This window comes from Piliocolobus tephrosceles, chromosome 5, assembly GCF_002776525.5.
Source record: "Piliocolobus tephrosceles isolate RC106 chromosome 5, ASM277652v3, whole genome shotgun sequence".
In the NCBI taxonomy this organism is placed as follows: Eukaryota; Metazoa; Chordata; class Mammalia; order Primates; family Cercopithecidae; genus Piliocolobus; species Piliocolobus tephrosceles.
In genome coordinates, this window is record NC_045438.1 from 5,400,850 (window position 1) to 5,412,270 (window position 11,421).

The following is an 11,421-nucleotide window of genomic DNA, read 5'->3' on the forward strand; positions in this document are numbered from 1 at the left end:
TTGAGCCACCGCGCCCGGCCTAAAAGAATGTTTTATAACACATATTAGCTCATGTAAAGACAGTACTCTGTTTTGTAGTTCATAGGTTACTTTTTTTGTTGTTGAGCTTTTCTTGATCATAATATCCTTGGAAAATATCAAAAACATAAAGAAGAAAAAAGTACCACAAATCTTATACTATAATACATATTACTTATATTTGGTATATTCCCTTCCAGATATATATATTTAAAATAAAATTTAGATTATACTTTGTAAACAGTTTTATGTCCTTTTTCCAAAATATTATTTTCATAAAGCCTTTAAAAACTTGTGTTAAATGGGCCTGTAGTAATTTGTTGTTGGATGAAACCATTCCTCTGTCGTTATACATTATTTAAAAAATGTCACTATTCATTATATAATGATGTGCAGTTAGAAGTCACAGACTTGATGTTCACATAGCCACATGCATGGATCTTAAATCTATAATCTTGAATGAAAAAAACATGGAAAGCAGAATGAGATGAATAACATAAAACCATTAATAAATGTAAAGTTGTGTGGATACCAAATGAGAATTCATCTTGTATAAGAACACAGAAACAAAGGGCTCAGCAAAACATTCAGTTTGTCATCCAGTTTTGGCCATATTAACTAAGGGTGAACATATTGTATACATTATAACTTAAGTTCGCCATTCCCAGGCACACACCTGACAGAAATATGGTCGTGTGTTTATCAAAAATAAGGGAAATAAATAGTGGTATATTCACAAAATGAGATACTGTACAGCAGTAAGAATGAATAATCTTCAGCTGAACACAAAAACATAGATGTATCTTAAAAAGACAATGTTGAGCTAAGGAAGTCAGACATACAAGTGTGCAAATGGTATGGTCCTGTTGATACAATATACCAAATAAGTAAAGTCAATCTCCTCTGCCAAAAGTCAGGATAGTGGTTTCTCTGAGCTGACAGTGACTTGAAAGGGACACACAAAAAGTTTGTGGGGTGTTGGCAATGTCTGTCTCTTGATTTTGGGACTAGTTGCACAGTATACCTACTTATCCTAGGTATACACTCAGTGAATTTTCACGAATACCTACTTATCCTAGGTATACACTCAGTGAATTCTATGCCTTAATTCTAAGTGTATACCTATTTCTAATTCAGTGCAAAATTTAAAAAGCTGTACATTAAATACATCAGAATGGTTGCCTATTAAGTGGGGCATGAGAGTGGGAAATGAAAGATTGAGTAAATGAATTTCAAATGAATGGTTTTCAAGAATTTCTCACTGAGGAATTACAAAGAATTTCTTAATTCTAAGTGAGTTTTTAAAATTAGGATAGTTCATCCTTTGCTTCAGGACTTTTTAGAAAACATGTAGCAGAGAATGAAATTAGGCAGGTAGTTAGCTATGTCCTGTCACTAAGAATTTGGGTAATTAAATTTTGACACTTCTCCAAAAGAGATATTAAGGTGTGGTCATTATGATTCAGTTTACTTACTTTGTCTTAATGTAATGTTTTAAAAATTCTACTTTTAAGTCATTTTTATTTTATTTTCAGAACATACTATTTATTTTTTACTTTTCTCCACATTTTAACCTCAACACCAACGTTTCCAAGTTTTGTTGAATATAATTCCATACACTTCCTGCTGGAATGAGGCATTTTTCCTTTCAGAGCAACCTAAACAGATTAGAAATTGCAAAATGTTTGTGATTTTAATTCCCTGCAGAGTTACTAAAGAGTTGTTTTAGATTATTCTGGTGACATTTATTAAGATCAGAAGACTCAGAGATAAGACCATCAGAAATGTTTATTTTACTTAACTATTTAGTACCTCCCACATCTGCTTAGTCCAATGACCCAAACTATCTTGTAATTGCCTGTATTAAATGTTTAGTGGATGTGAGGCAAGAATATGCCACCTTAGGGAGAATGTTTGCACTTTTCTCTTACATCACTTTTCATGAATGGTTCTCATTCTATTAAATGTATAAAATGAAAAAAAAAAATCACTAACCGGGTCATTTGATATAAAAGTATATTGCAATTAAGCATGTAGGGAAGTTTTCAAGAGGCACTCAAAGTGGTTTTTCAGTATTACAAGTTTAATAAGAATTAGGGTTTAATCCTTGAATAATTTTTGTAACCACCCATCTTTCTATTTGGAAAAAGATAATTTTTTATTTAAAAAAAAGCAAACTTAGCTTTTGTTTTCCTCTTGTGTGTTTTTAAAACCTCTTTACAAACATCTAGCAACTGACTCATTTTCTACTATGTCATTAATTTTCCTTTGGGTTTTAAGCAAAAACTGACAATTTAACGTTTAGAAATCAGGTTTACTAACATATGATTTCAGAATAATGTCCTTTTTAAACGAACTGAAAATTTATCCCTGTGACGAACTCCTTTTTTGTGTATCCTTAATTTTTTCTTATCACTCATTTGTGCTGAAATTGAACCCTATCTCATACTATTGGGGTTCAGGTTCCAGGAATAGAACCCATCAGACTTGTGTGTGTGCATGCGTATATTGCACAGTGAAATATATACACATGTATATGATTCTTCACCTTGAGATAATTCAATGAATAGAAACCCAGAATCGTGAGTTCTGTGGTTTACTAAAGCCCCATGGAAAGCCCTACTGCAGTAGCTATGCAAAGTTCTGGTTAAACATTGTCCCAGCGTTTGCACTGCTCCGTCTGTTGTTTTTACGCTAAAGACTCAGCCCAGGTTAGAGGCAGTATTGACTTTGTAATTAAACCATTTTACCTTCAGAATTTTGTAATCACTGCATTTAAAACCATCTGTTGTAGTGAGAAAGTAAACTATTTTTCCCTTCAAAGTACAGAAAAAAAAACTACAGTGGCTTTTTTTTCTTAAACGTCGGAGTTCTGATTTTAGGGCTTTGATTTGCTTAACATCAGTTAAAAAAAAAAAAAAGGAAAAAATTTATCTGAGAGATAGAAAAGAAAGACTGTCATAGAATTCAAAATAAATGGAAGTGAAAGTACCTTCTTACCTGCTGCTGTTTTTCAAAGGTGTTTTGTTTCCTCTTGTACATGCAGAGTTATTATTAATTGATTAGAGAATGAATGTGATGTTAAAGGCAAGTTTTGGTTTTTGTGTGTGTGTTTTGGTCAAAACGGATATTTTATTGCTTAGATAACAGGAAGGTTGGAAATGTGCATCCCCAGGCCGGTTCAGAAGCTCAATGCAGCTAGATAACGGGATTGCCTTCTCTAGAATTCTCTTGGCCTCTTCTTCATGGTCCCAAAATAGTTGCAGCAGTCCCATGTGGTGTGTCCTGACATCAAACATACCAAGCAGGAAGGAAGGGGAGGATAGGTCCTCTCTTCACCCGTCTCTTTTTAAAAAGAACGTTATTTCCCAGACACTGCCTAGCAGAGGTCTCTTTAGTCAGCGCTGGGTAAAGACGGGTTTTTACTACACAACTGAACTCATGGGGATAGAGAGTAGAAAGAGGGTTACCAGAGGCTTGCAAGTGTAGCGAGGAGAGGTGAAGGGGAGGTGGAGATGGTTAATGGGTACGAAAACAATAGTTTGAAAGAATTAATAAGACCCAGTATTTGATAGTATGACAGAGAGATTATAGTCAAGATAGTTTAACTGTACATTTAAAAATAATTAAAAGAGTATAATTGGATGGTTTATAACATGAAGGATAAATGCTTGAGGGGGTGGATACTCCATTTCCATAATGTGATTATTACGCATTGCATGCCGGTATCAAAATATCTTATATTCTCTGTAAATATATATACCTCGTATGTACTCACAATTTTTAGAATTTATTTTTTAAGAAGACAAGTTTTATTATGACCCAGAGTATTGGAGACTTTTCTTGCTAACTTGTCATGACACTGTCAGGAATCTAAGAGTACTATAGTGCGTATCATAGAGAGGGCTCATGGAGCACAGTAGAATGTTTGGGGAAAGGTAAAATATTTTTAAGATAAATGGCTTATGAAATATATTGCCTTGCATTGATGTAAAGACTGTAGGCCCTGCCTTTCATTCCTAGAAAGAAGAGGCAGAAGAGTGACCAAATTTGCACTGTTAAACCTTCTTAAAGGGCATAGAATCAGTCCCATCACCCATCCCCACGCTGTGGACATGAGAATGTCTGAACTACCATAAATTGCATCTTTTGCAATTTGAGAGCTGCAGCAAAAAGAGTTCGATAATATAAACTTTGGAGTCATACCAGGGCGCAAGTCATGGCCCTGACACTTTTTAGTTCATGGACTTGGGGGAGTCACTTAATCTTCATAAGCTGAGGTCCCGTCATCTATAAGGTAGTGAAAATAAAATTACTTCCATAACAGGGTTGTGTGTGGGCTTTATAAGATAATGTATTTAAGTACCTGGTACAGTTAAGAAGTATAATAAAATTTTTACTTCTATCACAATCAGTTGCTCTATCTGAAAACAAATTCTTGAGGCATTTTACCTTTAAATCCAATATAGTTCATCAATAAAAAGTAACTGAATATGTGGTTTAATAGTGGACTTAAATCAACTTCCTAGTTCTCTTTGGTTGACATCTGTGACATTATATACTATGTCTCTTCAGGGAGAGGAAAAAAAACTGGGAAATAATTGCCAACTATCACAAAATTCATTATTAGTTAAGACTTTTCCTTTCTTCCTTTCTCTTTCTTTCTTTCTCTCTCTTTTCCTTCTTCCTTCCTTCCTTCCTTCCCTTTTTAAAAAATAATTTGAAGACTTTGAGCAAAAGGTGAAATTCAGAGATTCATCTGAAATAGTTCATGCCAAGCCAACAATAATTGACCATAAAACTTGAATAGGGATGTGATGGGAGTGAGGAGTAGAGAGACCACAGTGTCCATCTAAGGCAGAATTGTCATAGCTCAGAATGTAACCTTTATTCAAGGTGCCTAGCTTTAACTTTTAGCTTCCACCACCTACTAGCTGGGGAGCCTGGGGAAACCTGCCTGTCTTCCATACACAGTTTCATCATCTGTAAAAAGGAGATAGCAATGGCACCTTACCTCATAAGGCCAATGGGAAGGTTTACTCAAGTCATGTGTATAACACACTTAGCACAGTGCCTAGCACATAGCAGACACATGTAGATGTATTATTTATTAAAAGAGTGCTATAATTAATATGTGATGACTGCTTATTGTATATTGGAATTCAAGAGAGGAGAGTTGCTAATTGATGTTATGAAGGTACAGAAATAGTTAAAAGGGGCCAGGCGTGGCGGCTCATGCTTATAATCCCAGCACTTTGGGAGGCCAATGTGGGCAGATCACCTGAGGTCAGGAGTTCGAGACCAGCCTGGGCAACATGGTGAAACCTCGTCCCTACTAAAAATACAAAAATTAGCCAGGCGTGGTGGCATACGCTTGTAGTCCCAGCTACTGGGGAGGCTGAGGCTGGAGAATCACTTGAACCCGGGAAGCGGAGGTTGCAGTGAGCCGAAATCCTACCACAGTACTCTAGTCAGGGTGACAGAAGGAGACGCCATCTCAAAAAAAAGCACACTGCTGGGCACATACAAATTACTAAAAAAGTATGCATTCAATTGAGTTGCATCAGTGATGTATGTTACCTTGAAACCATGGATGTGACAGAATACATATGTGGTGGTTCTGATTAAATTGATATGAAAAGACAAACAAAAACTTCATAAAATTTTGTCCTGTTTATATTTAGGAAAACTATATATATATATAATTTTATTTTTAATACAATGAGTTTATAAGTGTTTATAAAAATTCTGTTTAAAAAGCATCATATAAACTCACAAATTAGGGGCAAATTAGGGTATATAACTATCCTAATTGGTAGAAAATTTATAGAAAATCAGTGAAAAATGTAAAATATGTAGATTTGAAAAGGACTAAAGTTAACATGAGAAAAAGAATTCCAAAGAAATGAAAATTATTTTGGCAATGCAGGTATTCCTGCTTACACATTCTACACAACAAAGAATTTTGCTGGGTGCTGTGGCTCTCACCTGTAATCCTAGCTACTGGGAAGGCTAACGCAAGAAGGTTGTTTGAGTCCAGGAGTTCAAGACCAGCTTGAGCAACATAGTAGGACCCCGACTCCACTAAAGTAATAATTTTAAAACTCCTACTTCACATTCCATAATCAGTGACATGGGAGGTGGAAAAGTCTTAAAATCCTTCGGGAGGAAAAACCGTGGCCAACACAATTCATAGTTAAAAGATCAACCTGATACTGCTCAGAAAGTTCTAAGTATTCTTTTAGATGTTATATGAATACATTAATAATATTCTATTATTAGCCTTTGTCCAGTTCAGATAGTTGTCTTGCTCTTATCAGCACTGATAAGATGAAGTAAATCAGATGTGAGAGAAAGCACGGGAACCCATCATCTGTGCCTCAGCCACCGATTGTTCTCCTCTGGCTATGCTCATCTTGCCAGTCTGCCGACTCACAAAGGCCCCAGCTTTGATGTCAGTCTGACTGTTTGACAAAGCCAGTTGCAGATGCTCTTCCTGGAGACAGCAGATTACAGACAATACATGCTAAAGAAATGCTATCGCCTAGCCATGTACACACTGAAAGCTATCTCAGTGTATACATGGGATATGCTTCTTTCAGGAAGTCACAGAAATGAGGCAACTGTGGAATGAATGAATGAAAGGCACCTATTTATCCAAGTTACAAAATCTCCCTGAGAAAGACAAAATTTATTAGCAACAACTAAGTAACAATTGTATATGATGTGAAAGTCTTATTGATTCATTTTTTAGGTGTAGCTGGAGACACTAATGATGTATTGCAGCAGCCAAATATGCTCCACTTTCCCCCAGAACATTTTCAGCTTTTGAAGGTGAGCAGCAATAATATAATCACATTGTTAACCTTCAAGGATGCGATACAAATCTTAAAAACACATTTTGATCTTTGTTATCCCTGTGACCTAAGAAAGAGATTCTGATTTCACTTTGGTGAATACCTATGGCCATTAAATGCCATTTTAACAAATTTAGCTTAAAGTAATCTTTACTACTAGACACATATGGTTTCAGGTTACCATAAGGCACAACGTTCTTCTCTTTACAATTTGAAATTATACTATCAGAATTCAGCCAATGACTTTATTGATGTCAGAAGAATAGACTTTGAGTTTTATCCTCATGTTTCTGTCGGGACACTGCACACTGGTCAAGTCCCTCTGTCTCAGCAGCCCTGGAAACATCAAATAAAATGACATTGCTGTCCAGTCACATTTTTTTTCAGGCTTAGACTTGAAAATCTTAGTCTTTGTCTCTTAAAGTTAATGAATAAAATGAAATCTCTTACTCAGCTTTACTTTCCTTTAAAAACTGAAAGAAGATATACTTATCTTTGAGACCCAGACAATCTCATACTCAGAGTGAAGTCATTCTCGGGCTGTCTTCAGGCTTCTCATGACCTTTCATCATTCCAAACACTCCTCTTGTCATTCAGACTTGAGAGCTTCCCACATTCCAAGTTTATTTATTTACCTCCATTAGATACAGTCTCCAAAACCCTTTTCTTGTCCAAATTAAACAGCTATAGTTTTAATTCTGGTTTGGAAAAGTACGAATAGTCTGCTATATTTTGACTTTCATCTTGCTTTGGCCAATTACAACAGTAACTCCTGAATTTACTGAGTGCATATCTGTCACCATTTAATATAGGCCTATCATTTCCTGCTTGATTTAAAACCAATAAATTGGGGTAATTCAAAGAAGTTCCTTAAAAACAAGGCAAGTGTTCAGGTTAGATCTGTTCTCAAATGTGATTCATCAAGTTCAAATGGGCCATCAAGTTCAGTAGGTCTGCTACTGAGGGCCTACTCAGTAGCAGAATTCTCCAGAAAACGCAGATTAGCCTCTAGTCACTAGCAAATTATCCAACATTTATTAGGATAGCCACTGTTATTATGCTTTCATTACCAACTCCTAATACAATTTATAAGACAAAATGTTTTAGATTTTTTTTCTAATTACAATAGTAGTCAACAAAATTTAATGATTACAGGAAATCATTACACAGAAAGTTCCCTGTAATTTTCCCACCCTGGAAAATCATTATCAATAGTTTGATACCAAATCACCCCCTCAACATATTCTTACTTATACTTATAACAAGAAAAAAACTACATACAGTATTTTTAAGAAAAATGTGATATGTATTCTAATTTGTTATCTGTCTCCTCATATTCTATCACACTTAGATATCTTTCTATGTGTTTCAGAAGAGAACTAAGTTCTAAAATTCATTTTGGGAAAACAAAAAACTCATTTTTTGAATGTTTGCTTTTAGTAATATCTTGTGTAAATCCAAATATCTACCAATTGTAGTAAGCTCAAACAGAAAACAAGAAGATATTGTTGAGTATCTAATGCTCCTTAAAGCATAGCATTTTCCAAAGTCTCAAAGTACATCAAGAAATCCACAAATTCTATCATTACTACACATGGCCAGACGGCAGAGATGGTTATATGGATCTCTGCATATCTGAATCCTCAAGGTTTCAATATGAAGTCATGAAGAATAATTGTTCTCTAGCTCTCTTTCTACATCCATTCTTTTCACCCCTCACTCTTTTCTTCCTCATGCCTGTCTTTGCGTCCAACTTTTTTTTTCTATGAACATATTGCATGACATTTTTAATGTTAGAAGTTTGAATTTGTTGCAAGAGATTATCATTTACTCTACAGTAAGAGTAAACAAATTTATTGTGAGCTGTTTTCAACTCATCTAAGTGTTTCTTTAATGAAGAATGTGGACACATGAAACATGCATGCATTCAGATGATATGCAAATTTATATAATATCTATCTTGTCTAAGTCTTCTTTCTATTTTTCTGTCTTTCTCTCCCTTCTTTCTCTCACTGCAGGAAGCAGGGCATAAGGGCAGCTGGAACATGTGGTCTTTTATTTGATCAAAGGTAATGATCAACCAAGCCAGAGGAAGGTAGGTCAGCTTTCCTAGTTCACCTGCTAAATAGAATCTTTTTACATTCTCTCCAATTGTGAGTCCATCTGTGCCACCATCAAGAAAAAAAAGTCTACAGAAATAAAGGGACTAGCTACAATAGGAACTGAACATTTAAAGTTGCTTTGAATATGCATGTATAGGAACTGCCATTCTGTGAATGGAAATGTGTGCTTAGTTGATTTCTTTTCATCTAAAGAGCCGCAGCTTGTCTTTTTGCTGTTTGTTTGCTTATTTTATTTTTTATTTTCTTGTCCTACTACTGTATTTTTGTTGTTTTATTTCTCTTTTTTTCTTCTTTAAATTTTAAGAGAGGACACAAATCTCAATTTTATTCCAAGAAACTCCAAAACATGCACATATACTTTGCAGTAGATATATGCTAATCATAGTTTCCAGGACAAAGGTTCTTCATTTGTGAAGAGAAACAACAAGAGGGGAAGTTCATTGCAGGGTTCCATAGGTGTTTGCTCTACTAATATCTTTCTTTTTTCACTTGAAGAAAATTTTTACAGTGTCTTAGAGTCTTTATGAATCCTATTTTTCAAATACAAGTCATTCAAATGATGTTAATACATCAGATCCAAGTTTCTGATGTGAAAAACTATAAACAACAATGAACTTCCAGGTCATTTTGATGCTACAAGCACCTTTCTTGGCCATGTCTCATTCTTTGCACTGTTTCTGAGGCTCAGGACTCAGATTTTAAATGTTAGTAGTGCTCTCTGTACAGAAAAGTGCCAGAAAATTAAATGAAGCAAAGCTGCCAGTGACTGTTGGCTCTAGAAAATATGTTCCCACCCCTCAGAATAATAGTCCCTAGTGCTTAACAATACTTGTTGGTTGACATTTTGATGGATCATTTCAGAAAAGGCTTCTAGAACCACTGTTGAAAGGTAGTGATAGTTGGCTGTGGGGTGGGGGCAGAGGATAAAGAATTGTCACATCAGCCATAAACTTCAAGAGGAAAAGATGGGAAAAGCAAAAAACGGAGATGGTCGTTGATAGAAAGTGTGATTATTTGAAGAATGAGGAAAAGCTAGAACAGAGTAATCTAAGGAAGTCTCATGTCCTTCTGACAAGGCTGCTTTCATGCAATTTTCACATTGTGACCATTTTAAGTTTCACATACGTTAATGAAATTAAAATAACAAAGCATTAAACTTTCAGCTTATAAAGACAATCATGTAATATCAGGACACCTTCATGCATTTCTAAACCTCACTCCATCCTCCAGGTCACTCCTGGGGGTATAGGAGTGAATCTGAGAGATGGGCTGTGGGTTAGCAATGGAGGAAGTGTATCTACTGTACATTTCACTAAGTAATTAAAAAGTCAAAAATGTAAGATCTACTTTTAGACTAGCCTAAATATGTATGTGCCTTATTGCTATATCAGAACTTCCTGCTTCACCAGAAGAGTAATATATCTTTGTGTGTTCTCTGTATATGTGTGTATAGTACAGTGGCATTAAACCTACCCTATTTCAATGCAGGCAGTCAGAAAATTTTATGAGATATGTGCATAACTTGAATTTTGTAGAAATCCCCACCTTATAAAGATTTCTGTGATTGTGTCACTTTGATAGGGCTTGCTTTTGGACAAGGAATACCAAATCATAAGAGGGATACATAACTGTTTAGGTCATTTGATTGCTGATATAGCAATTAAGAAGCACACAACCAAATAGAGAAATACTTCTGGTGTAGATTCTGCTTTCACTCACCAATCACCAAGGCTATGCCATTTTTTTCTTCGAGGATTTTCAGGGAGGGCTTGGAAGAATAAGACTCATAAACGGATAAGTAATGTGGCAGATGCTGCCAAGGAATCTGATGGAATAGATGTTGAATAGCATGTGGATAGAGAGTGCCATGGGAAGGCAGTGAGAAGAAAAATATTAGCAAGTCCTGCTGATGCAACCAAGGATACTGCTTCCCGTCTGTCACTACATGCACTACCTCTGTCTCTCTTATACCTTCAATGCCTTCCTCTGCCAGTTGTTTCTCTGTAGTTCATAAGCATGCTTAAATTTCTTCCAGTCAAAGAACAAAATAAAGCATCCCTCTCTTAACCCCGTAGCCCCATGTTCTCAAGTGCAAGAAGTTCAGAAAAACTTTTTAACGAGTGTTCTATACTCATTTGTCTACCTTTTCTCACTTCCTATTTACATTTAAATTTGCAGACAGTTGCATTAAGTAATCCAAACTCATACAAACTGGCTTTTGCTCAAACTGCCCTCCCAAAGCCCGTCAATCATTCTATTGCCAAGCCCAATAGATATTTTTCAAACCTTTAATGGAGCATCTATGCTTTGTTTACCACTATTGACCAGCCCATATTTTTGAAACTCTTCACATCCTTGACTTTAAGTTACAACCGTCCTCTTTTTCTTCTCCCAGTTCCAACCCTCAGTCTCTATAAGGATGC